This window comes from Netta rufina (genome assembly GCF_964035555.1).
Source record: "Netta rufina genome assembly, chromosome: 4".
NCBI classification, from domain to species: Eukaryota; Metazoa; Chordata; class Aves; order Anseriformes; family Anatidae; genus Netta; species Netta rufina.
Window position 1 is genome coordinate 747,971 of NC_140127.1, and position 23,905 is coordinate 771,875.

A 23,905-nucleotide genomic window follows, 5' to 3' on the forward strand; every position below is an offset into this window, starting at 1 on the left:
CACCAACAAATACCTGGAATACTTGCCTGCCATGTAGCAACTTAGGAAACATCAACCTTGTTGAGACAAAGTTGTAGGTGACTACAATATTACTGCTTAGACAAGCTGTTTTAACTTACATTTTACAGACTTCTTTCTTGAAGACATTTTTGTTTGCTATTTCATCCACATCATTAAATTGTTTGGCTTGAGACAAACTTGGTCTCCTAACACGGATGTGTTCATTGACTACTCAAGCTGGTATGCCCTGCTCAGCATCATTAAACTGCCATCTTCAGCTCAGCAGCTTCCCTTCAATCACATGAAAGGCACACCAGGTCAATAAGCTAATGCAAACAATAAACCAGCAGAAGACAGTAACTCATGCAGTACACTGACTTACCTGGATGGTAAGCAAACTCACTGTCAGCCTGGGAATAAGAAGCTTAGGACAGTGATGATCAGCCATGGCACATATCACTTGCCATTCAAGGCTTCTCCCTAGCACTTTCGTAAGTGCATTACACCTTAAAAAAGACACTTGGATTCCACTGAAAGGTGTTGGAAGCAGTGCAGCGATGTCTTACTGTTTGTGTGGAAAGATTTCTTGCTATGAAAACTATTACAATGATCCCAAACCCACTGAAGTGCCAGATCCTTCATAAGACAGTTGTTTTTAACTAGGAAACGACAATACACAGAAGGAAAAGATGCCATACATTTCGATGATACTGCTCCAATACACATTTTTCCTCCTTCTCTGGAACTTAACATGTTCTTGGTCCCTTCCCATCTCCCTTTTCCATGTCATTTTATTTAAAACCATGTAACTTACGCTGAGCTAATTATTCTTCAAGACGCAGACCTAAGACTTCGACATGTAGATTGAGGCCTTGCACAACAAAATAGCTTATTCTTATTCTCTGCTGTAAGTGGGATATATTTTGAGACAGCATTCCATTTTTAGCATGAGCCAGCAGCCAACCCTGAAATTTAGCCATCTTCTTCCCAGCCCTGTTTAAAATACTGTTACATTTTGGGAATCCTGTCTCAGGAAGATTCATTATGAACAGTATAGAGAAGAATGAGAATCTTACTGACATCAGAATACTTGAGCATAGAAATAAAAAAAAAAAAGCAAGGGAAGGTGAGACTACCCAGGATGTCTCTGTAAGAGACAGAATGAAGTGGCATTAACGCAACACAGAAAATCATGTACCGATGTATCCTGCCACAGACTGCCAGTTCATAAATAGAAGAGGGAGACACTGAAAATGGAATGCAGGAAGGATAAATCAGAATAAACATATGTAATGAAACTCACTACTGCTTTTGCAGGGTTTACTATCATTAGGGAAAAGCATTACTCTTTTACTGGACACAACGAATGCTGCCGTACCTCCAATCAACAGCTTTAAAAACAACCATAAATCCTCACATGTTGAGGAGACAGGTTGCTTAGGCAGCAGCTTCTTCTGCGGACAATTTCACTTATCAGCCACAAAAGCTGTCCTTCCTTGATCCTGTGAACTACTTGCTAGTGGCCACTGCCAGACTAATAGCATACCATACTATATTATTTCCTTGATGTGCAAAGCCTGGAAAAGTGTACTTCTAAGCACTAAAGCTCTATTGACACTGTTCAGTCTGTCTAAGCTTTATTCTGACAGTACTTGATGAAAAAGCTGGAGGGAAACAGTAAACTGCATTTTTAACCAAGTGCTCAGAGTTACAGTCAACTGACATACATGAAAAGAGAATCCTACAGCCCTAGCATTTGCTTGCCACTCTGCATTTTTGTTCAGTTCCTACAAAAATACTTAATTGTAAATAACCAAAGAAATGGAAGGGGGGGGAGGGAGGCATCATGAGAAGGAGTTTATTCTACCATTTTTACTTTTGATTGCCAGATTTTACTTGTTAACCAGCAAACTGGTCGTGGCCATGTCAATAGTCGTTAACACAAGAGAAAGAAAAAAAAGAACAATTTTACAAAATTCTTCAGTGTATCTGCACACAAACACCTCTTCCCCAGTATATGTAAGTGGTAGCAATACTCGTATTAATGGGAAAATAACAGACAAAGAATAAAGGTCTTTCTCAGGCCTCCATTTTCTATTCATGTAGACCAGGAAAATAAAGCTACAGAAATTGCTGGAGAATACTTTTCATATATGAACATGGAAGTGCTGCTGCGCACCAATGGTGCTTTTTTATCTTCTGAGCTACCAAGACCCATAAATCTTGAGCAATACGTCTCTTCTAGAAACCTGGGTTATTCAGAGACTGATTTTGCCAAATGCAATCAAATGCTTCAACAAGCAAGTATTAATTCTGACTGATGTTCCTGATTGAGCCTCCACCCCCTTACTGATTAACTACATGCTCATCCCTTTGAGTGTGAACCCTGAGTAAAGTAAAAGGGTCAGAGGACACCTGGTTTATAGTTAATTTGCTTAAATTCACAAAGGCAAACACACTTGTAAGGACACCTTTATAAAGGCCACCTGTGAAAGAGAAATAACAATACCAAAACTGCCTACATCCCTCTCTCTCTCTTCACACACAAAGAAACAGTGTCAAACTGGAGCAGAATCTGGTACCACTTAGTACTACTTTGCACAGAAACAGTTGTGCAGACACTATTTCAATAAAGCTCCTAAAATCAATGTCCCTTCTCTCATAGACTACAGGGAACTAAAGAACAAGGGATACTTTCTGGTTTTGGACACACCATTGGGCCCTTTATCGTAACAGTTTCAAAGGCAGGTTAACTTCTGCGGTAACCTAACATGGAGCTACTGGGAAAACGAACCCAAAGCAAAAAAACACATCCATCAACAGGGACCCTGAACTGTCTGAGGCACGGGAGTTTCCCCTCCTTCCTACTCAAAGGCAGCATTCAGAGCAGACCGCTGCAAAAGGCAGACCACAAGCAGATATCCACTTAAGGATTTCCACTTCTCCACCACAACCCTCAGCATGAAGCAAGGGGACAGACCTGACCTGAAATCCTCTCAACATGAACAGCTACTAAAGATTTCAACACTTTTTTTTTTTTTTTTTAAACAATTGAGACAAGCTCATCCTTGTGTGTTGTGCTGTTACTGGCTTTCATCTTTTTAATTTGAAATGTCTGTCCTTATAGAAACCCACAAGCTGCAAGTTCATTGCCTAGGAAAGTGAAGGAATGAGGCTGATGTAAGAGAGCATGGGCAGGAAAGACGAGGACAGCTTTCATCTTTCAAATTGGTTCTGCCTGTGCCAGAGGAAGGTAAGGCCTCATCTTGGTATGTTGTATGCCAAATCCAAGCCAAAAGAGAAACATCAACTACTGTGATGAGATGCTGTCCAGATCTCATTTTAAAAAGAAAAACAATTTAATGACACACACAGTTTGATTGAAAATGTTCTTCCAAGGATGTGACTTGTAAATACATACATCTTCCCTGCTTTCATAAAAAAAAAAAAAAAAAAAAAAATCAGATCATTGTGTGCATTTTACGCACATACATATACACGTGTTTCACTGAAGTAAAATTGGGTTATAGCTGCCGGTGGTTTAACTGACCACTAGGTTCTGCCAATTCACACCAAGGGCCTAGGCAAAAGAACAAGGAAAGCCAGTTCTAATACAAGCATATCCAAACTTCTTTCTCCTTAAGTGTGGAGATACCCCCAGTTAAATTGCAAAGATTTCTAACAGACAGCAAGGAAATATATATATATATATATTTTTTTATTATTATTATTATTTTTTTATTATTATTATTTATTTTTTTTTTAACTCTGATCCAACACTGCTAGAAACACGGTTACATTCCTGGTAAGAAACTGAAAGCAAAATATTTCTGTCTCCAAAAGTTACTATGGTCAGAGTAACAAGCGTTGCCGCTCTACTTTTCAACTCTAACACTGAAAAGCTAGAAAAGAGACTCCCTGGTTACCTCATGACCCACTGAAAGCCTAAATTAAACATTCTTCACTAGCTTATCCTCCTTCACCACTCAGAGCTGTGAAAAGAACCTTTTGCAAACCTAATTAACAAGCAAATTAGCATCCTCTTAGATCATGTCCACTTGGTTTTTACATTTCTATTGTTGCTCACTACAGAACTACTGACTTAAGTACAAGCATTTGAACTGTGATACATTACCTAAATTATTTATATGCCTATTCCATGTCACTGCTTATAAAGACTGTTCACTTTTGTCTGTTCAAAGATGCATCCTTTCTTCTGCAAACCCAAAGAAACTCCTCAATAAAATGAATTTCACTTCTCCATTACTTTCTCAGATGGGAAACCAATGGTAACAAAACCATTGCCAGCTCTGACCATATCCTTCTAAATCTCGTAAGTGCCACAGCCCAACTCCTAGCATTTTGCCATGAGAATATACCAAATCTGTTCTAGCTCTCAGGGTTGTGGGGAAAACTTGCGAAGACTCAAAAGACAAAAAGGAAAGTAACTTATTCCATGTTTGTGATGCTTTAAAAGCCACTGCTTAGGCAAATCTCACAACTTAGGGTCTGCACTGTGACGTACCAACTCTTAGGTTAGCAATCCAGAGAACATCCAAAGGCTAAACTTTTACAGTAAGAAATTCACTCCACTTACTTTGTCATTCTAACACATGGTACATTCTTTACTGTGTGCACTCATGCAAATACAAAGCAGGGCCTTGATCTCATCCATGGCTCTCTAATGAAGACCTGAGGACCTCCATAACATGCCATTAGAAATAAATAACTCCTGTCAAGAACACAGTTGCAGAGAGGAGGCCTAAGACCACAAGTGGCACTCTGAATGGTACAGAGGTGAGTCTTGGTGCAGAAACAGTAGAGAGCAGCTGTTCTGTTATTATCAGCCTGCAGTGAAATCCGTCTTCTTTCCTGTTCCCAAGTCAGAACATCAAAGCCCACCCTCTCCCATTCCATCAAGTTTCAACAGCTTTTGGAACTAAAACAAACAGGGGAAGAAGAAAGGTCTTATAAGATTATTCTACTGTCAGAACAGTGAGGCCCTGGTTCAACAGTAAGACAACTTGAACAGATAAACAGGCTTACAGCATGCAGACTGAGGGAACTGAAAATTCCCAGCTCCTTATTCCCATTGCTCTCCTGGCTATCCTCAGACATCTGCTTTGTTTCATTTCTGCAAAAAATAAGGATAACTTCTAAGCATGACACAGTAACAATCACCCCCACCAGTTTTCTGCACTCAGGGTGCAGAAGCAGTGTAAACCAGCACGGCCACTGAAAGACTCTCTGAATAAAGCCAAAAGAGCTTCCACCAGTGCAGTACAGAAGACCTGCTATGAACAACCCAAACAGTAGTACTGCAAACCATTCTAAAATCACAGAATCAAAGGGGTTGGAAGGGACCTCAAAGATCATCAGGTCCAACCCCCTGCCAACACAGGTTCCTCAGAGCAGGCTGCCCAGGTAGGCATCCAGACGGGCCTCGAATACCTCCAGAGAAGGAGACTCCACAACCTTCCTGGGCAGCCTGTCCCAGTGCTCCATCACCCTCACTGTGAAGTTCTTTCGCATGTTGGTGCGGAACTGCCTGTGCTCTATCTTGTGGCCATTACCCCTTGTCCTGTCCCTGCAAACCACTGAGAAGAGGTTGGCCAAATTCCCCTGTCTCCCACACCTCAGGTATTTATACACATTGATGTATCTTGGATGAGATCTCAGACCGGAACAGAGATGGATTCTACCTGATTTATCTTAGGTGTACCCGCTTCAGGTATTCTAAACAGTCCCTCTCCCTTTTGATATTTTCCATCATCCAAGCACTTGAAATCTCTTCTTATAAAGTTCTCCTACTAAGACAAATGGATATTTTGTCTTCTTTTTGATTGAAAAGCACGTGCAGTCTCTAGGTATGTGTTTTGTTTTCTGTTGTTGTTGTTTGTTTTTTACTTTTTTTTTTTTTTTAATTTTTAATACCATGTGCTTTCTGGACCCTGAGCATTCTCTTAGCCCTGCAAATTCTCTTCCTCTTTCCACAATGTCAACTTATTTGAGTAAAGGATACACTTACAGTGCCAAGTAACCAAGCAGAACTTCAGAAAGCTTCTGCTGTACCAACTCCCTCCCTTTCTAATACAGTTCATCTGTTAGCTTACGTTTTGGTTCTTGGGAAGAGTTATGGCCAGCAAGCAACATCTATGTCTCACAGTGGCATTCAAATTCAGCCCACCTTCTGCAGAAACACACCGCCAGCTACTGCTTTACACAAACCAAATCAACCTGCTTTGAATTATAAAAAGATCTGTAACGGCTTCACTGGAAAAATAATACATCTGGAAAATTAAGAACATAAATCGTGATTCATTTGCACCCACAGTCCATCTGGCAAAGCGATATTGGAAGAGATATAACAGCAAGACAATCCAGGTAGAACTACCCAGGGATAAAAAATAAGTTGTACCCTCTGATACTCAATGTATTGTGATACCACTGCCTGTAGTGCAAGATGAAGCCAGAAAAACCTTTTGCTCAAGAGCTCCTCATCCACCTTCTTACTCCAGTCACTTTCCCAAAAGTGAAGAACCCTAAAAAAACATCAGAGAATGATGCAGAAATATATTCCACTGCTAGACATGTACCTAAGACTTTCCTACAAAATTATCAGTGCTGAAGGTTTTGCCTTTATGCATTGGCTAATTTGTCACAGCAGCTTTGAGTTAAGCACTGATGTTGGTAATTCTCCCCCTGCTATGAAACCCTTCACCACAAAGCTTCAGACAGATGCAAAACAGAAGCTGCAATGTCCATTTGAGAGGAAATGGATGATTCAAGAAAGGGAACAACTTTTCCCATCAGCTACAGAATTATTCTAGTAAGTTGCTGGAAAAAAATAGGCAAAAGCAAGGTCTAAAGGGTCTGACTTCTCTAAATTAGTATAACAATTGAAATAAGAACTTTAAGTTAGGCATACAACTGCTATATACCCATCCAATCTGAAAGAGTTGGACTCTTAGATACTTCTAGCGTCGTATGTAGTTTCTCTAGAGCAGGTGAGAAAGAGATGAAATAAAAATATCTGGAAAATCCACTTCTTTGACTTGTCTTTGAATTTATTATTGTCTACACACTAAGTTAGCCACTCTGCTCAGAGCTTTTTCCTTGTGTTGTAGTAAGATGCATGACATTTAAATAACAATATTTGCAGAAGTACAAGAACTATACATGCATGTCTCGTTGCTATAACTGAGATGCATTCATATCATACCTTGCTCCTATATTCCTTAATGTTTACCCCAAAATTTAAAGCAATGTGCTTTCATACCACTCAGAATTAACTATCATTCATTTCCTGTATGCATTTATTCTTTCCAAGCACAACAGCACACCATTGCTTTCAAACCATCAGGAAGATCCTTTTTACACGTGACAGTAAGTTCTGCAATTTGTTCCTACTCTGCAATATGACAAGAACATTTGTAGTCACATGCCTAAGACAGGCAGAACAGGACACCGATGAAACACCAAAACTAAAAAAAACAACCAAAGCTATTTTCCCTTAAAAGAACCTAAAAGATGATGTCTAGCTTGCACAGGAGCAATCCACTTTCACCTAAATGCCAAGCTTTTTTTCCTCCTCCAAATCTCAATATGGACAGTCCTACTTCCACACTCAGTGTTGCTCGACATGTTGGGGAAAAAAATAATTAAAAAAGGTTCCCTGCTGTTATCAAGACTCCAAGAACGCCAACACAACTTAAAACAAACAAACAAAAAGCTATTGCACATTCCTGCTCGGAACAGAAATCAAGAAATTTTGCCCCAATGCAGTTTGTGGCAGAAAACAAGACGTGTATGAAACCATCGGTCACAAAAGACTTGAGGAAAAACAACAAACACAAAACCACATTTCCCAGACAATATTGAGCAAATTCCATAGAAAAAGAAGTGAGACCTGTTCTTCCTCCTTGGCAGGCACCGGACAAAGCTGAGCTTTGCCCCTCTTCTGCAAGCCATGGTGTGGGCCACGAGCCCCATCAGCGTGAGCCCCTTCCCTGATGGAGAGCAACACCTGAGCGAAGGTGCAGCCTCCTCACCAGCTGCTGTCATTGAGCCCACTTTTCTAGCAACTTCTAGAGGGAAGCTTCTGATTAACCAGAGCCCTCAGGAATAGGAGGCACATTGAGCTGGGAGAGGGCAATGTCCAACAGCCCTCCAGTACCCCTTGGCTAAGTCAAAGACCAAGCAGAAAAGCCCAGCTCCTGCAGCTCATGGTTCTACGGTTTAATGCTTTAGATAATCCAATCGTAGTCCATGTGCACATGAAGGTCATTCCCCTTCAACACTCGTCAAAAATTATTTTTTATTGCATGGCTCTGAAACACAACCTTCTTCACCTCTAAAACACAACAATTCTTCACCTCTAAAGCTCTGATACAGTATAATTTAGATTATAGATCAAGAAATACATGTATATGCAACAACTACACCACAGATCTTCTAGCTTCGCTTAAATCATCGTCCCCCTCATCTGATGGGTGACCCAACCGCAGACAGCCTGCAGGTACTCCATCATCTGCAAGCGTCAAGAAAGGTGGTGTACACACTGAGCTGTAACACCTCAGGAGAACAGGGGATACAGCCAACAAGCAAAAGCGTGACGTACTGCAAAGCAAAACATAGGGTCTTTGCCAGACACATGCTTGGAAGACCTGGCCACACAAAATGTATTCAGTCTCACAAAGTTTGTGGGGTCATCCCTGCACTACCACCTGAGCCAAGATGCTGCTCTCAAGCCCACACCGATGACTACAGGTAAAGAGAGACAAGTGGCTAGCAGGATTTCATGTATAGCACCGGATGCTTTTGCACAGTCACACAGGAATGCAGAAAACAGCAACACCGTCTATGTTGTCTGTGGGGCAGCTGATTAAAACAAGTATTTATAGGAGCCTTATAATTATGTCACGTATTATCCAAGTGAACAAGGTGTGAATGGCCAAGCAACAGGACATAAAATGTCAAAAAGAAGTCAACAGTAGCGATACAAGAGTGCAAATGTTTATTTCAAGATGAAAACTGCAAAACAGAGCACAAAGTTAATGAAGCCTCTTCAAGAAGATGTGCCAGGCCTACACGAGTGTGACGTACAAAGGTTTAGTTATGACTAACGTTGTAGTTCCTTCAGAATATATTTTCTGAAAGCAAGTATTTTCTGTAAACAATCAGCATTGCCAACAATTTGAAGCAATGAACACTGTAAGTATTTGTCACAAGCCGGACATTTCAAATGCTTTATTACTGCCGTTAGCAACAACCCCAAAAAATAAATTAAAAAAAATAAATAAAAAATGAGCAAACTAGTGAAATTAAAAGCTTTATTATAAAACTATGCAGAAATCAATTTTCTTCCCTACACACATACATGGAAGCTGTACTATGGACCAATAACACATTCAATTTACCATTTCAAAATGCAAATTTTGTTATGGTAATATTATAAAAAGAGGTTTCCACAATTCTAACTGTCAGGAAGATGAGCACTGGGAGGTACATTAAGAACAAGATAGACAGTTTCTCACAGCGAACAGCAATCCCCCCTCCTCCTCTTGAAAATATTTTTATTTTGAACAAATGATCTAAGACTTCCTTAGAGCAGGATGTCCTGTAAGTCAGAGGCCACTCCTGAGCCATTATTTCCAGTATTTTGCAATAGGAACTTCAAATCACTTACGAACAGGAACAGAACTGCTGATCAGCATCTGCACATTAGTCCTGCAGGAATTTTACAAGGGACACACTACTGGCTTTTCCTTGCATAACTCTGCTTAGCATACCTTCAGAAACCCACGTAAAACCCCGTAACCCAACCCTACAAAACATTGATGTTTGGGAGGTGAAACACAGCTGGATCTCCAAAATTACTTAAGTCTCATGACAGTCCTAAGCATTTCAAACAGTAAGCAGAACATCTAACCCACGCTCATCATGTTCTCTGCACAGTAAGCATCCCAGAATTTTTACCCTTGAAGAAAACTAGGAAATAGTTAAAGGAAGGCTTGCAGATGTGAAATAAGTTGCTAAAGTCTTCTAATAACAACACGCATCTGTGCATCCTGAAGACAAGTTTGCCATGTATGCTATTTCTGACAGTTGCCCTCCAGTAACCCAGAGCTAAACAGACAGGCTTTCATACCTACCCAGAAGGATGTTAGGGTACTTTCTCAGCTGATACAGGCAGCAAGATGAAACAACACAATGCAGCTTCCTAAATTACATTTGTTATTTCCAGGTTGAAAATATTAAGATTTTTTTCTTAGTACCTTCTCATTGCTGTTCTCAAAGCAAGAGATAAGAGTGCTTCCTCTCCGCAGTAGTGATACAACGCAATACTATAGAGTGGCTGATCTTGAAAGAGTAAACAGTCTACTAGAAAGATGAACTCTCACTTAAACCTTGAGCTAGAAATACTGTAATACATTTCTAAAAGCGTGCTGAAGATATTAAGTATCACCACACCACTATGCTGACCTTGCTTCAATTTGAGTTGAGTATATCACCAGCTTGCTAAGAACTGCACTAACTGTAGCCATATAACCCAAACCACACAACACTTTTACTCCAGGCTTATCAGCTAAAAGTTGCGAACGGGAAAAGCAAACAAACAGGTCCAGCTTCTGGCCAAGACATACCAAACTATGGAACACCATTCACTGACAGATAGTCTGCTCTAGCACCTTAGGTATTTCCGGCATTCTTCTACCCCAAATATTTTACTATCAACATTATTCAGCACTGCAGAGCTGGCTCTAACAGAACTAAACAGACCCACAGCACAGGAGTGCAGATTCCCGCTCCTGATCCAAATCTGCACCCAAAATTAGATTACCAGCACTTCTTTATCAAGAACACCGAGCAAAACTTTGTATTAACACAGTTGTACGTTTCTAGTATGAAAGCCAGGAATTCCACGAAGTATTTGCCTTTATAAAGATACCTGTCTGTAGCTTAAAAACATAAGTAAGGAGTTACTCGTCTTATGGCAATTTGTCAACGCAGGTAGCAATAAACCCGTTTCATATTTTCTAGTGCTACGAGTCTACCAGAATTACATAGGATGTGAGAAATACTACAGAAACACCAGTTCATGCAAACTGTAGTCTCCGCACATAGTCAACCTCAAGGTACCACTGTTTGCATTATCTGGCACATCACCAAGAAGTGCCACAGATGCCATCATGTTGGCTTTCTGTAGAACCAGCCTAGATTCATAAGAGGCCATGAATGCAGAAACCTCACATAGCTGTACAGCTGCTCACGGGCAGCGTAGGTGATGAACCCTCTCCAACCACCACTTTTTGGAAACTGTCGTTAGGGAGGCCTGTCACACACTTGTGATGGGCACAGGGACATGCATGGGCATGTAGTGAAACAGCTCTGGCAGAGTTCACAGGTTAACCAATCATTCCTACTTAATGCAGTGTGCAAAACTGACTTCTCCTAAGAGGAAACCTACCATTTTCCATGTGAAAATTAATCTCCTAGTATGCAGAAACCTTGTCAGAATCTTACAATGACAAATAACCAAAACTCAATTAATAATAAAAAAAAAAAAAAAAGCCCAGAACAAACAGAATCCTTCAGAGAATCCTTGGGAGTCGCTCTCATTAACCAAAACATTGCGTTTGGGCCATTCATGAAACTACAGGTCAAAAGAAACACATTTGGCTCTCTGCGCTGTTTCTTATCTACACCTGCCTCTCTCTACACTGTCACCCACAACCACAGCAGGAAACCACGTCCCTAATCTTTCAAGGTGAACACCACGCGGGGACTCGGCACCCACAGCTACCGAGCAAACATCGCCAGCGACGCGGCTCTCCCCGAGGGGCGAACAAACGCCACGCTCGGGGGGCAGCCGGCCCCCCACGGCCGCTCGGCCCCCCGGCACCCACAGCCGGCCGCTGGGGACTGCGACTGTCGCACGGCGGGGCGCAGGGCTCGGAGACGGCCTCCAGATCAATAAATCAGAATAAAGCGAGGGGAAGGCCCGCCGCCCCCCGGCACAACAAAGGCCGCCGGAGCGGTCCGGCGCCGCCGCCGAGCTCCCTTCAGGGCCCCGCAGGCCGGAGACCCCCGCGGGCAGGGAACACGGCGACAAAAACGAAGGGAAAGGGGCCGGGGGCTGGGAGCGGGGGGCGCAGCGGCAGCCATCGGGGGCCGAGGCCACCTGCGCCCCGGCATCCCCGGGGAGCGGGCGGCCACCACGGCCTGCGGCCGGGCCGAAGGAGCTGGCAGGCGGCGGGGGGCCCACGTAGGGGCCGGCGGCGGAGCAACAAAGCGGCGGGGCCCGGGCAGCGGCGGGCACTCACCGGGCGGCGGCACGGAGCTCCGGGGGGCCCGGCCCTGCCCGCCGGGGCGGGGGGGGGAAGCGGCGGGCGGCCCCTCCTCTCGTCTCCGCAGCTGCTCTCACTCACGGCGCGGCACGGGGGGCCGCGGACCGGGCCCAGAGGGCGGCTCCCCCGCTGAGGCCCGGGCGGGCTCCGGCGGGAGGCACCGCTGCAGCGCGCTGCGGCCGGGGTCGTCGCGGCCCCATCAAGGCCGCGCCGGGCGAGGCGGGGCGGGGCGGAGGGAGCGGGGCCGCTCCCCGTGGCGGCCGGTGGCCATCTTAGTCCTCCTCCTTCTCCGCGGTACCGAGTGCCCCCTCCCCGCCCGGCTGCCAGCGCTGCCTCCTCCCTCCCGCCCTCCGCTCCTCCTCCTCCTCCTCCTGGCTGGCTGCGGCCGCTGCCGCTCCCGTGCTTGGGTTTGGTTTGGCCCGGCCGGCCCAGCAGAGGGGCTCGGTGATGGCGGGCGGAGGGAGCGGCGCCCCGCGGGGCTGCCCGCGCCCACCTCGGCCGGGCGGCACCGCACCGCCCCGGCGCTGTCCCCACTCTCTCTGGGCTGTAGCTGTTTTTCAATGTATTTGCGGACTATTAGCTCGATTTTTAGCAGCTTCGGGGGCCCGTGGAGTCAAGCGGCGAGTTAAGTGCCTCCCCCTCCTCCTCAGACACCCGCCGCCCCTTGTGCCCCTCTCCTCAGCGCTACCCCCGGCGCCCAGCAGCCTGAGGTACAGAGGAAAGGCGCCTGCACGTCACCTGAAAAGAAGTAAACAGGTAAACATAAGACAGAAAGAAGTCCACTTCTATTTGGGGCTGAGGCGCTTTCCCTTAGTCTGGTCGTACGTGCACCGAGTGAAGGTCCACCGAGCGTCCCTGCTGTGGTACACAAAGGGGATTGTGCATTTGAGCTGTGCAAGAGAGGAAATATTTTATCCATATGACTCAGATGTTTAAACATAGATGTTAATCTGTTCTTAATTAAGCCAGAAGTTTGGTTAAATCCCTAGAGCTGAAGGACTCCTTTGTGCCAGCTAGACAAATTGTCCGTTTAAAGTTTAACTAGACACACCAACTACAGTGTCACCTGGGACCCAGAATCTACTCAGATTCCGCATGGGGAAAGGTAAAGACATGTCCACGTGTGACCACTTAGCATTCTGCCTTGTTCCAGTAACTCCTCACTTCCTTCAAGATGTCAGATATTAACAGCCATTCACCTCCTAGCCGTTTACTTTTTCATTTACAAAATCACACAATCACCTGGGTTGAAAAGGACCTCAAAGATCATCTAGTTTCAAACCCCCTGCTCTGGGCAGGGTTGCCAACCACTAGAGCAGGCTGCCCAGAGCCACATCCAGCCTGGCTTTGAATGCCTCTAGGGATGGGGCATCCACCTCTCTGGGCAACCTGTTCCAGTGCCTCGCCACCCTCTGAGTGAAAAACTTTCTCCTAATTTCTAACCTAAATCTCCCCATCATAGTCTAAAACCATTCCCCCTTGTCCTATCACTATCAACACATGTAAACAGGCATTCCCCCTCCTATTTATACACTCCCTTCAAGTACTGGAAGGCCACAATGAGGTCTCCCCAGAGCCTTCTCCAAGCTAAACAAGCCCAGTTCCCTCAACCTTTCTTCATAGGAGAGGTGCTCCAGCCCTCTGATCATCTTAGTGGCCTCGTCTTGGAGTCTTCACAGAAGGGATTAAGTAGGTACTTGGTGAATCTGGCTCCAGGGTTAAAAGCAGTAAGAAATAACACGCCAACTACCACAGACCTTTGTAGTTTATGGGTAAACAATCACAAGGAAGCAGGAAAATTGCCTCTTAACTCCACTATCATGACTTAAGTGGAACTGGGTACTCTGTTATACCTGAGGTCTGATTGAGTAAACACCATTTACCCTATCTTCCTTTTCTAACAAGTAACATAAAAAATACAATTCCACTTAACATTTTCACTGCCTTGAGGGAAGGCCAAGCTGAAAGTTGGCAGTGTTGCTACTACAATGCTTCCAAGGACAATATCTCAGTGCATGGAAGCAACATGGATGTTTCATTTACAAGCCTTAAAAAAAGAGATCTCCTTCATTAGTGTGCCATGAAAATCTTTAAGCTAATATGCTATGCATACCACCAGACAATTTCCCCCCCCTTGGGTATATCTTCATTCTGCACTGCAGCAAGGGGAAATCACAGATTTAATCAGCTTGTTTCGACAGTAATTTCATTTACTATGCAAGATAGAGCCTACGAACAATATATAGCACTTACCCATCACAAAACAAACACATCTCTCTAATGCATGTGTAGGAGGATACTTGCATCTTTCGTATATAAAGGATTAACACCATTTATCTTAGCCAGCTCCACTGAGTAAGAAACAAAGCTCACAAAGATGGTGCTGTTCCTAAGTCTCTACCAGCAGAGGTACCTTAGTAGGAAGTCACAAAAAATATTCCAAAAGAGCAATGGGAATTGCAAAGACAGCTGTATGCCAGATAAAAGATTTGCTGCGTGCCAAATTATATTGCTTTTTTCTTCTCGTGTACTTAATGCTACTTGCATTTCTATTTATTGTCCTTATGTTTTGGTCAGTTGTCACAGTTCCAAAATAAATAATGGCAAACTGTAATAATCCATACTGAGTGATATCAGACTTTTTTTGTAAACCTTCTCAGTATCTCCTCTCCTTTCACAAAACTCATCTTGGCTGACTGCTTTCTCTTCTCTGAGAAGGTGCTAGTAATCACAGTGGTATAATTAGACAAAAAGTATTTATTTTTCCATTTTGCAATGCAACTGTGTGCAAGGGTTTCCATTCATCATTATAAACTGTAGAGAGGTATTTTTCTCCTTTATTAGAAGGTCATTTTCATATTTATTAGAGGTCATATGTGTACACCTACAGCTGTCTTTAAGTGATGAAGTTCTGCTCAGCTTTCAAGTGAGATTCCAACATAGTTGTACATTTATTTTGTACATCTTGGGCAGCCAAGTTAAATCTGTCTTGTTGGCATATAATAGCTGAAAACAATGGACAGGCAAATCCAGAACTGGAAAGAAATTGGCATGAAAAAAATACACGAATATTGAGGGAATTTTGCCCTTTTGTTAGAATATTTTAACAGAAGAAACTAGGACTGATTTCCAGGTTACATGGCTTAATGTGTTCATCATACAGGGTTCTCATGACTAGCTTTGAGAAATGCTTCTCCCTGCCTCCCTCCTTCCTGTTTATAGATAATTTTAGTATTAAATAAGAAGAGAAAGGGTGGAGTTGCAGATGGTCTACCATCCAGGCCCTGTCCTATGACACTCATACTGAATTTGGCTGAAATTTGGAAAAGTAAAAAATCCCTTGTTGCATATGTTTTTTTAGAAAAATGATTGGCTGCTTGTCAGAAGTCCGTAAATTAAATAATCTGCAAATAGTCTACCAATGAGCTCATAGCATTTGTAAAGCACTAGCAGACTTACTAACCACAGCAGATACACCAGCAACCCCAAGGAGTGACAGCATACTAATGAAAAAAACAGGGCTACTCCTCCCTTAACCTCTGGGGCTCTACAATCCATCCCCTTCTTGGATAAAGAGCCTTTCTTTTCTATCGTCTGTTGAAGGCTTAGAGTCATACAGCTTAAGTGAATACACATTTGTACCATGGTGCTGCAGGTTCATAGTTCAAGGGTGGTGACTTACGAATACAACTTGTTACAGTTGACCTTAATTATTTTTCTTCTCTGACAAAAACACACTGCAAAGGCAGCATTAGATTTATAAGCAAAAACATGGGGATGAAGGGAAAAAGGAGAACCAAGGACTGTGTGACTAAAGAATTCCCAGCCCACAAAACTTCACTCCATGTCTGTAACTGTAGAAGCAAGCATAAGTTGCAAAGTTCTCAACTACAGCAATTCCTCCTCAACTCTTGCCTCAGATTACTGGGAGGGGGGGAGGGGGGAGAGGGTGCTACAGAATTTACAAGCCTAGTGATGCATAACTAGTGTACAATAAAAACGTTATTGGAAAATGTGAAAAATACAGCATCGATAGAAAAGAACATAAGAGTTACATTGTACATGCATGCGTATGGGAAAGAGCTGGTGGCTAAAATGAAATCAAAATGAAAGCTACTTAATATTCTGAGAATATGCAAAGTGTAGAGCTTGGAAACAGATTTACTGTATGTTATTTTTAAAGTGCATGTATGCTACCGATTGCTATTGACTGTCAGGCCTGTACAGCCAAAAGGCCTGTATTGTTTTCAGGCCACATCAATGGGACCCCATAGCTACAATGAAAGCAGGTGATTACAGACAATGTCTGGTTCCGTGGAGGTCTTTGTGGCTTCAAGAACCTCAAAGCATGATGATCCCAGAGAGAAATCTGAGAGGATGAGATCACACTGTATGAAGGAAAATGCTGCCATCTGGTGCCTCGGGGAAAAATGAAGTTTGTCTTCATGGTATGCATCACTTGCAATCCTGTAAATGCTGCTGTGTGGGTCCTACAGACCTCAAGTTTTCTTTTTGTTATTAAAAGATGTTACCATTCTGTGCAGCATAGCATAGACTTTCTTGTGAAGCCATACACCAAATGTCATAATATAGAGGTTGATAAGTATACTGTATGATGGTCTGCCCAAAAAAGAAATATCATTATTTATTAGTGTAGTCTTTAAGGCAGGAGATTTTAGCAAGAATAATCAGAGGCAACATCCCTTGGGCCCAAGAACATACACAGTTTTCAGCTAGATATTCATTTTCTCACCAAAAGATTGTATGATGCTCTTTTATATCACAAATGCCTTTTGTACATCTTTTACTGCTGTGCATGAGAAGAGACTTAGAACCAGTACATTAAATTTGAAAAAGAACCAAAAATCTGCTCTTCACTATCAGGTTTTGTGACAAATTTCAACAGAACAATGATTTCTTGTGTTTTTTTTTTGTTTGTTTTAGTTTGCTTGTTTTGCAGAACTGACTTTGACCTTGATAGTAGGTACTAGAAGCTGTGCAATAATTGTTTTACCTTATGAGCATTGTGGAATCTCTTTCAGTCAGTACATGTCAGAGGTCCTGGAAGACACAGGACAAGGCACCTAAACTGTTCATTTTTATGGTTTGGCTCTTACACCAGCCTGTTTCTGACTGTTGTTTATACAGCCTCAAAGGATGTGCCAAATACATACTGAGACATTCCACACTTAGGATGAGGGAGTGTTATTTTCATCTGTGATATTTTTGGTTTTGTAGGCTTTCGCAGAAAGCCATAATGGCAGCTCAGGGAGACTGAAGTGACTGATCAAATACAAAATACACTTTTCAATTCTAGAAGTAGCAGAGATAAAGATGCTCTTTCTGTGAACTTAGATTTTTTTTCTCCCTTGACAGGGCTCAGGAAAATTCCAAAGCCTGCAAGTCAGCTTCCCACTGGAAGACAACCAAGTGAGGTAAGTTACATAATTTATTTCTTAAAAATGTGTCATTTTTGGAACAAAGCAGTCACAAAACCACAGGCATGCTATCCACTCTTCCCCATAAACAAGCTCCCACACCATCATCTATTTCCCAGGAAGATGCTCTACTGCTAGAATGACTTCAAGTGCACTGAGTAATCTACAGGCCCTGCAGCCTGACAAAGAGTCTTCCAAAGCATTTAGTATATACCTTTGCATAACAAAGAGAAGGAATATTTACAAACTAAGAAAAGCTATTTCTAAAACTATATCTAAAGGGTCTTTCTTGTAACGCCTGCCTTAAAATGTGCTCTGCTACTTCAGCTAAAGCATCCAGTTTATCAGAACTCAGTGCTTACCATTTCTCTTAAAGTGAGGGATTGGTGCAATCAAACAACTTCTGACATCAACAGTTTTTGTTATGCCTAACTGCAGACCACTAGTTGAAGTCCATACAGACTCCTACCTGTTATTATGGGCAATTGATTGTTTGCAGTGTGACCATCTCAGGCTGTTTCTCACTGGCTGTTCTACTCAGCAGAATTTTGCTAAGTGTGCAGAAAATCCTGAGACAGAACACTTTTAGAACATGCTCATTTCCTACCTCACACGGTGACTGCTTTTAAAGCTTGTAAAGAGTGGATAGCTAAGTGACCAGGAATATGTTGATGCACAAAGACCACATGGAGACCAGGGTTCCTTAGGATCAGTAACCGCTACTCCTTTATTGATGACGTAACTTCAACTCTTCTGTTGAAGACAGGCTCCCTTCTTATACCATTCACTCTACAGCAGTACTTTTCCACTAACTATTCATTGGTCAACAACTTTGCCCAGCAACAGCAAACACCCAGCAACTTCCATGCCTTAATGGCTGGAGAACAAGCAGTCTGAGACAGCGAGGCATTCCTGAATCATCCTTCTTCGTTCCTTCTAAACTCTTTACATTCTTCATGGTCTCATCATTAAGAGTCCGATGTTATTACCAACCATGGGGCTTGTCGATCCCTATGGCCACACTCCCACAATATGTTATTTGAAAAAAATACTTTTTACTCAATATTATTTACTATAACATTTGGAAACAACAAGCCAAGTTAACCCTTTAGCTGAATTACCAAAATTCTATGCAAAATAAAAGGATTCTTGGGGAGCTACGCGAAGGTTGATGTCACTACTTAAGGCTGTTTCAAAACTTTTTCCATGCTTCAAAACTTCCAATTTAATTTCTAGCCACAGGTTATTTACAGCCATTGTATAGACATTTGTTCCTATAAAATTAAGTTTTTATTAAAAATGGAGCTAGGTCCTCATATTACTAACTCAGCATTGGAAGAACTTGGGGTTGCTTTCTGTCAACACCATCAGAATTGCTTGTGAATACATAGACAAAGTCTGGATCTTTTAGATGCATACATAGCTTCCTGTAGAGAAGCAGTAATTTCTTTGACAGTCCCCTGTCTGTGAACAAATCACAGAACTTGAAGCTTTTCTAATATTATTAGCCATGTCATATAAAGATAGTTTTAGACAACAATGAAAAATCTTGTCAATGCCTGTGGCAGCCTCGTTGACTGCAAACTGCATTGTCAATCTCCCTTCAAGTTGCAGTCTTGAAAGAGCATTTCCTTTCAAACAGAAGTTATTTTCTACATGTTTTCAGTCTCCAAGTAGAAAAAAAGTTATCACCTTTGATAGGGGATCCAGAGGGTTGCCTCAGTATCTGAGCTTTTGATTATTGCACCAGTTGATGATCATTTTATGTAGTAGATGGCTACATGGCTAAGGGAATCCATGTGAAAAGTGAGTAGAGTGCATACAGAATTCATGAGAAGGCTTAAGTCCACTGTAGAGATCCACATCTCTACTTAAATACTCTTCCCACTTTCTCAACACTTTTATAGACTCCTAAAAATACCAAGTTTAAATGTAGATAGCATCCAGTGTCTAGAAAGGCAAAATTTTAATACGTATAACCTACAGTCACCAGTATATTTGTGTGGTCTCATGAACAACAAAACACTGTCCTATTTGTAATCGCAGGTTTCTTGGTACCTTTCAGATGGCTCTATTTGATATCCTCTGGTCCCTGCTTCCAAAATTCCATGGGATTTCATTACGACCCCAATTAGTTTCCCTGAACATTCTAGCTACCAGTATGCAGTCATCTCTCAGAATACTCGCACAGCCTCCATTGCAGGGCTAACAGATTTAATGATAATTTATGTTGCAGTTTCCACATATAATTTAACTTTTCATTAAGTTATGCAGACTGATAATTATGTTAACATAAAGACAGATATTGTTGATGGATATATTCCTTTAAATATGCAAAAAATGTTATCTTCAGTTGCAAGAGAAAGCAAGTCACTCTTGGCTTGATACAGTTTCACCATTCTGACAAACAGGTCAACTTGCTTTTGGGTAAAACGCTTTTTAGTAAGTGAAATCAATATTTACCCAGCACTTCTTGAAGAAACTACACACAATTGCATGTCTTAGTGTCATGCATAACTGTCCCCAGATCAGTGCTTGGGTCTCAGCTTCCTAATGCTTATTCTTTGTATTTTCTATACAAAAATACCACCTAAAACAATAAGTTCTTTTCTAGACACCTGATCACAAAAGTCCTATGTAAAATGTAGGGATTTGAAAATAAACACATGATCTCAATCACAAAGTTTACAATACTACACTCAGAAGCAGAGAAAAAAAAAAAAAAAGGCTTGATGCATTTGGCTGATCAGAACAGCCATGCAACTCTGATGAGTGAGTGGGGTTTGAATGCTGCCTGGCCAGATGTACATGCACTGCTGATTTTATTCTGTAGCTAACACATAGCTTTATTTATTGCTAATTCATAACATTTCTGATAAGAAGACTCATCTAGAAAGACAACATTTTCCATGCTCTTTTTTTTAAATCAAATGATCAAAAAGCACACAGTGGTTCCCATGTCAATCACGACATCTGTTTACCTTTCTCCTCCTCTTCTAATCCTTTCTTCCTCAAAAGACCATATAATTTTGTATATTATCAGTAGCAAGAAACCAACTGTAAAACTCTTTAGAATTTGAGGGACCTCTGACAGGAAAATAGTCCTGAGTTTTATTAGATGTTCCTTGTTACTGCATGAACCAACCTTTTTCTCTCAAAAGATCAAATTAAACCTGAAAAACAGTTTCTTCCCACAAGCTCCTCCTGCTGGTGTTGCCTCCTTTGAAGGGTAAATCTTGACTCTCAACAAATGATCTTTCTTCATCATTTCCTCTTATTTTCTCCAAAGAGAGGAAACCACAAGCCCTGCAACTTAATTTCCATTTTCAGGCACCAAGTAGAAAGGCATGGCAACGTACTCTTGTCAAGTCATCAACAGGAAAAATTGCTGACTGTCAAAACCAAGCTAAGAGCAATTCCTCTAAGCTCTATGTTTTGATAACTGGGAAGCAAAGTGGCCAACAGAGCTTAAAAACGAATCTCTCTTGGGTGCCTAATGGAAGTATTCAGAACACATGTCAAAGAGGTTACAGTTTTGAGGAGGCACAGGAGGTAAAGGAGTGTTATCTATAAGGAAAGTAATTAACATCATATCCAATTACTTCTAAAGGTTACTGATGTGGACCTGTAAGGACAATGCTTTTGCTGTGCTATTGCCATGTCAGATAAAGAAAGGTTCTGCAACAAAATTATTTTTTCCCCCGCTAAAAAACATCTCTTTAGGCAAAGAGGTCTGACCCACTCAGCTCTTCTCATCAAAGCAGAAGAGATAAGAAGTAACATGTGCAGATACAGCTGTTGCAGTAATTATCCAGCATTTTCAAGAATCATTTTCACTCAGCAATAAGGACCACGGGGTAACATGTGTTGGTCTCTGCTGTCCAAACTAGCTAGTTATAGATGCTTATCTTCTAATTTCCTCTCACCTGGGCATCACAGCTCCTTCTCAAACATACCTGATAGCAGGTTTAAGCATTGGTCCAGTACCTTGAACCAGATGCTACTAGAAAAATATGTGTGACCCATTTGGTGATAAACTAGAGCTGATTGATATGGTGGTGCACTAAAGGTAACCAGGTGTTGTGGTTTAACCCGGCCAGCAGCTAAACACCACACAGCCGTTTGCTCATCCTCCCCCCTCCCTCTCTGGGATGGGGGAGAGAAATGAGAAAGTGAAGCCTGGCTAGAGCAAGAGGAAGTGGGAACCAGTAAGGAGGAGCTGTTAGGCTCCGACGGGCCTATAGAGAGCTGTGCGTGATCAAAAGGAACACACCGATCAGAGTCTGTAACTATGCCCGCTAGCCTCCTGCAGCATGTGCAGATGGCTCTGAAGCTGTATAATGTCTTGCACTGGAAAAATAAAGGGTCTCCAGTTCTTGACTATCCTGGAGTCTGTGTTGTCATTCCCTTCAAATGGTGACCCCAGTGTAATTAGGACTACAGCAACGCTGCACGAGCATCTGAAGGGAACCCAACTGAACGAATCAAGCTTGCAGCTGGACTTCAGCTTCAATCCCGGGACATCACCTGAAGGACAGGTGAGCAGCTGGGCATTAACAGTGGGAGCAAATCTTTCTGCAGAAGAAGAGGCTATAGTAAATAGTTGCATTATTATATATATTATCTAGTAAATAGTTGCATTAATAATGCAACTATTAATAAAAAGGGGTGTAAAATATGACCAATTTAAGATAAAGCTACTATTGAAGTTTTTGCAAAAACAAGGGGTACCCTCGACGGCCTCAGCTGTATTCGATGTAAAGACTTGGGAACAACCCGGGGGAGAAAGTGTGGAAGGCAGCACCAAGCGGGGATGTGACCACCGCTGAGGTTATGACTACAGGGCGCCCGGCAGGGCAAGAATGGGCGCCGGGGCCATGCGGTAGGAGATTCAGAGGCTGCCCCCACCCACCAGGGCAGGAGAAGACCAGGATCAGGGTGTAGTAGGTGGACAGAAGATTATTAATCAGACATTCCTTTCTCTTTCCCCAATTACTGCTTTGTCAGGACAAAATGTAGAGGGAGATAAAAAAAAAAAAAAAAGCTGGAAGAATTTCTGAATTTTAAACAGTTAAAGACATCTCTGAAGGAAGCTATTTTGCTAGACTATTATATTGCCAGATTTTGGTGGGCTAAAGAAGAGAACTTCAGTCTTGTGTAGCTCTCAGGATTCATGGATCTATTAAACTTCCTGTTGGAGAGCCTCCATGACAAACACATGACCTTAGGAGATAACATAAAGGAACTTGGAAAAGCAATGGCTGGAACAGGAGAAACTATTCAGAAAGAAGTGACGACATCCATGGTGACATGGATGTCTTCAGCATTGAGCAAGCCAAAGCAATCATTGATTACTTGAATATCAGCAAATTTAAACCCTATAAATTGTATGAATATCTCTTCCACAGTCCTAGAGAAGAACTTGTGATAAGTAATAAGTATGTGATGGAACTTGCCCCACCTGCAGTTACCCCCTTCCCTCCTTTACTGGAAGAAGGTGTGCCTTCAGAAAGCTGTGCATCATTGATACTATTGCCAATAGCTGCAGAGATGGAACCCAAGGGACCTGATCAAGAAGGTCACCTGGAAGAACCCCGTCCAGAGGCAGAGTCCCTTGAGGCAGGTGCTGTGGCTGCTTTCACTGTTGAAGATCAGAAGTCTGCAGTGGATGGAATCCCAAGTGAAATTATTGTCAACCTTAAGGCAGAGATAAATGAAAAGCTGTAAATGCAAGAAGAAACTTATACTTTGAGAACAGAAAAATTAAAAAGTCATAAATAACCAGATAAGAAAGGATATTTTGCTGGAAGGAGAATACACAGAAAGAAAATGTAATTTTGAGGCATTGCAGACACAGGAGAGAATTTAATTAACATGTAATTATACACTTTTTTTCTATAGTTATTCATTAATAACATGTATGTTATTTAATTTCATTTTTTGCTAAGCTTTTAAACTAGCTTCATATGTTACACTTCTTTATTTCCACCATACTAGAATTGCATAAAAGAAGAGTATGTACTTTTACAGTCTTCCCAGAAAGAATTCTTTTTGATTTCCATGGATTTTTTTTCTGGAATACATGTAATGTTTCATCTGAAAATGTATTCCCTATTC

The 23,905-nt window shown here is 42.1% G+C and overlaps 1 protein-coding gene and 1 pseudogene across 6 annotated transcripts in view; one reads left to right on the top strand and one right to left on the bottom strand.

Moving 5' to 3' along the window:
- Nucleotides 1-12,645, bottom strand: part of WDFY3 (WD repeat and FYVE domain containing 3) — a 190,932-nt gene extending 178,287 nt beyond the window's left edge. For all 5 annotated transcript variants that reach the window (XM_084286230.1, XM_084286228.1, XM_084286227.1 and 2 more), the window contains exon 1: nt 12,327-12,645. The gene's annotated coding sequence lies outside the window, so the exon portion shown is untranslated. The remainder of the gene's footprint in view (nt 1-12,326) is intronic.
- Nucleotides 12,646-12,797: 152 nt separating this feature from the next.
- On the top strand, nt 12,798-23,569 carry LOC311208952 (ciliary-associated calcium-binding coiled-coil protein 1-like; annotated as a pseudogene). The gene is made up of 3 exons: nt 12,798-13,106; nt 17,727-17,785; nt 22,704-23,569. The product of its transcript is annotated as a ciliary-associated calcium-binding coiled-coil protein 1-like (transcript).
- The last annotated feature ends 336 nt before the right edge of the window (nt 23,570-23,905 follow it).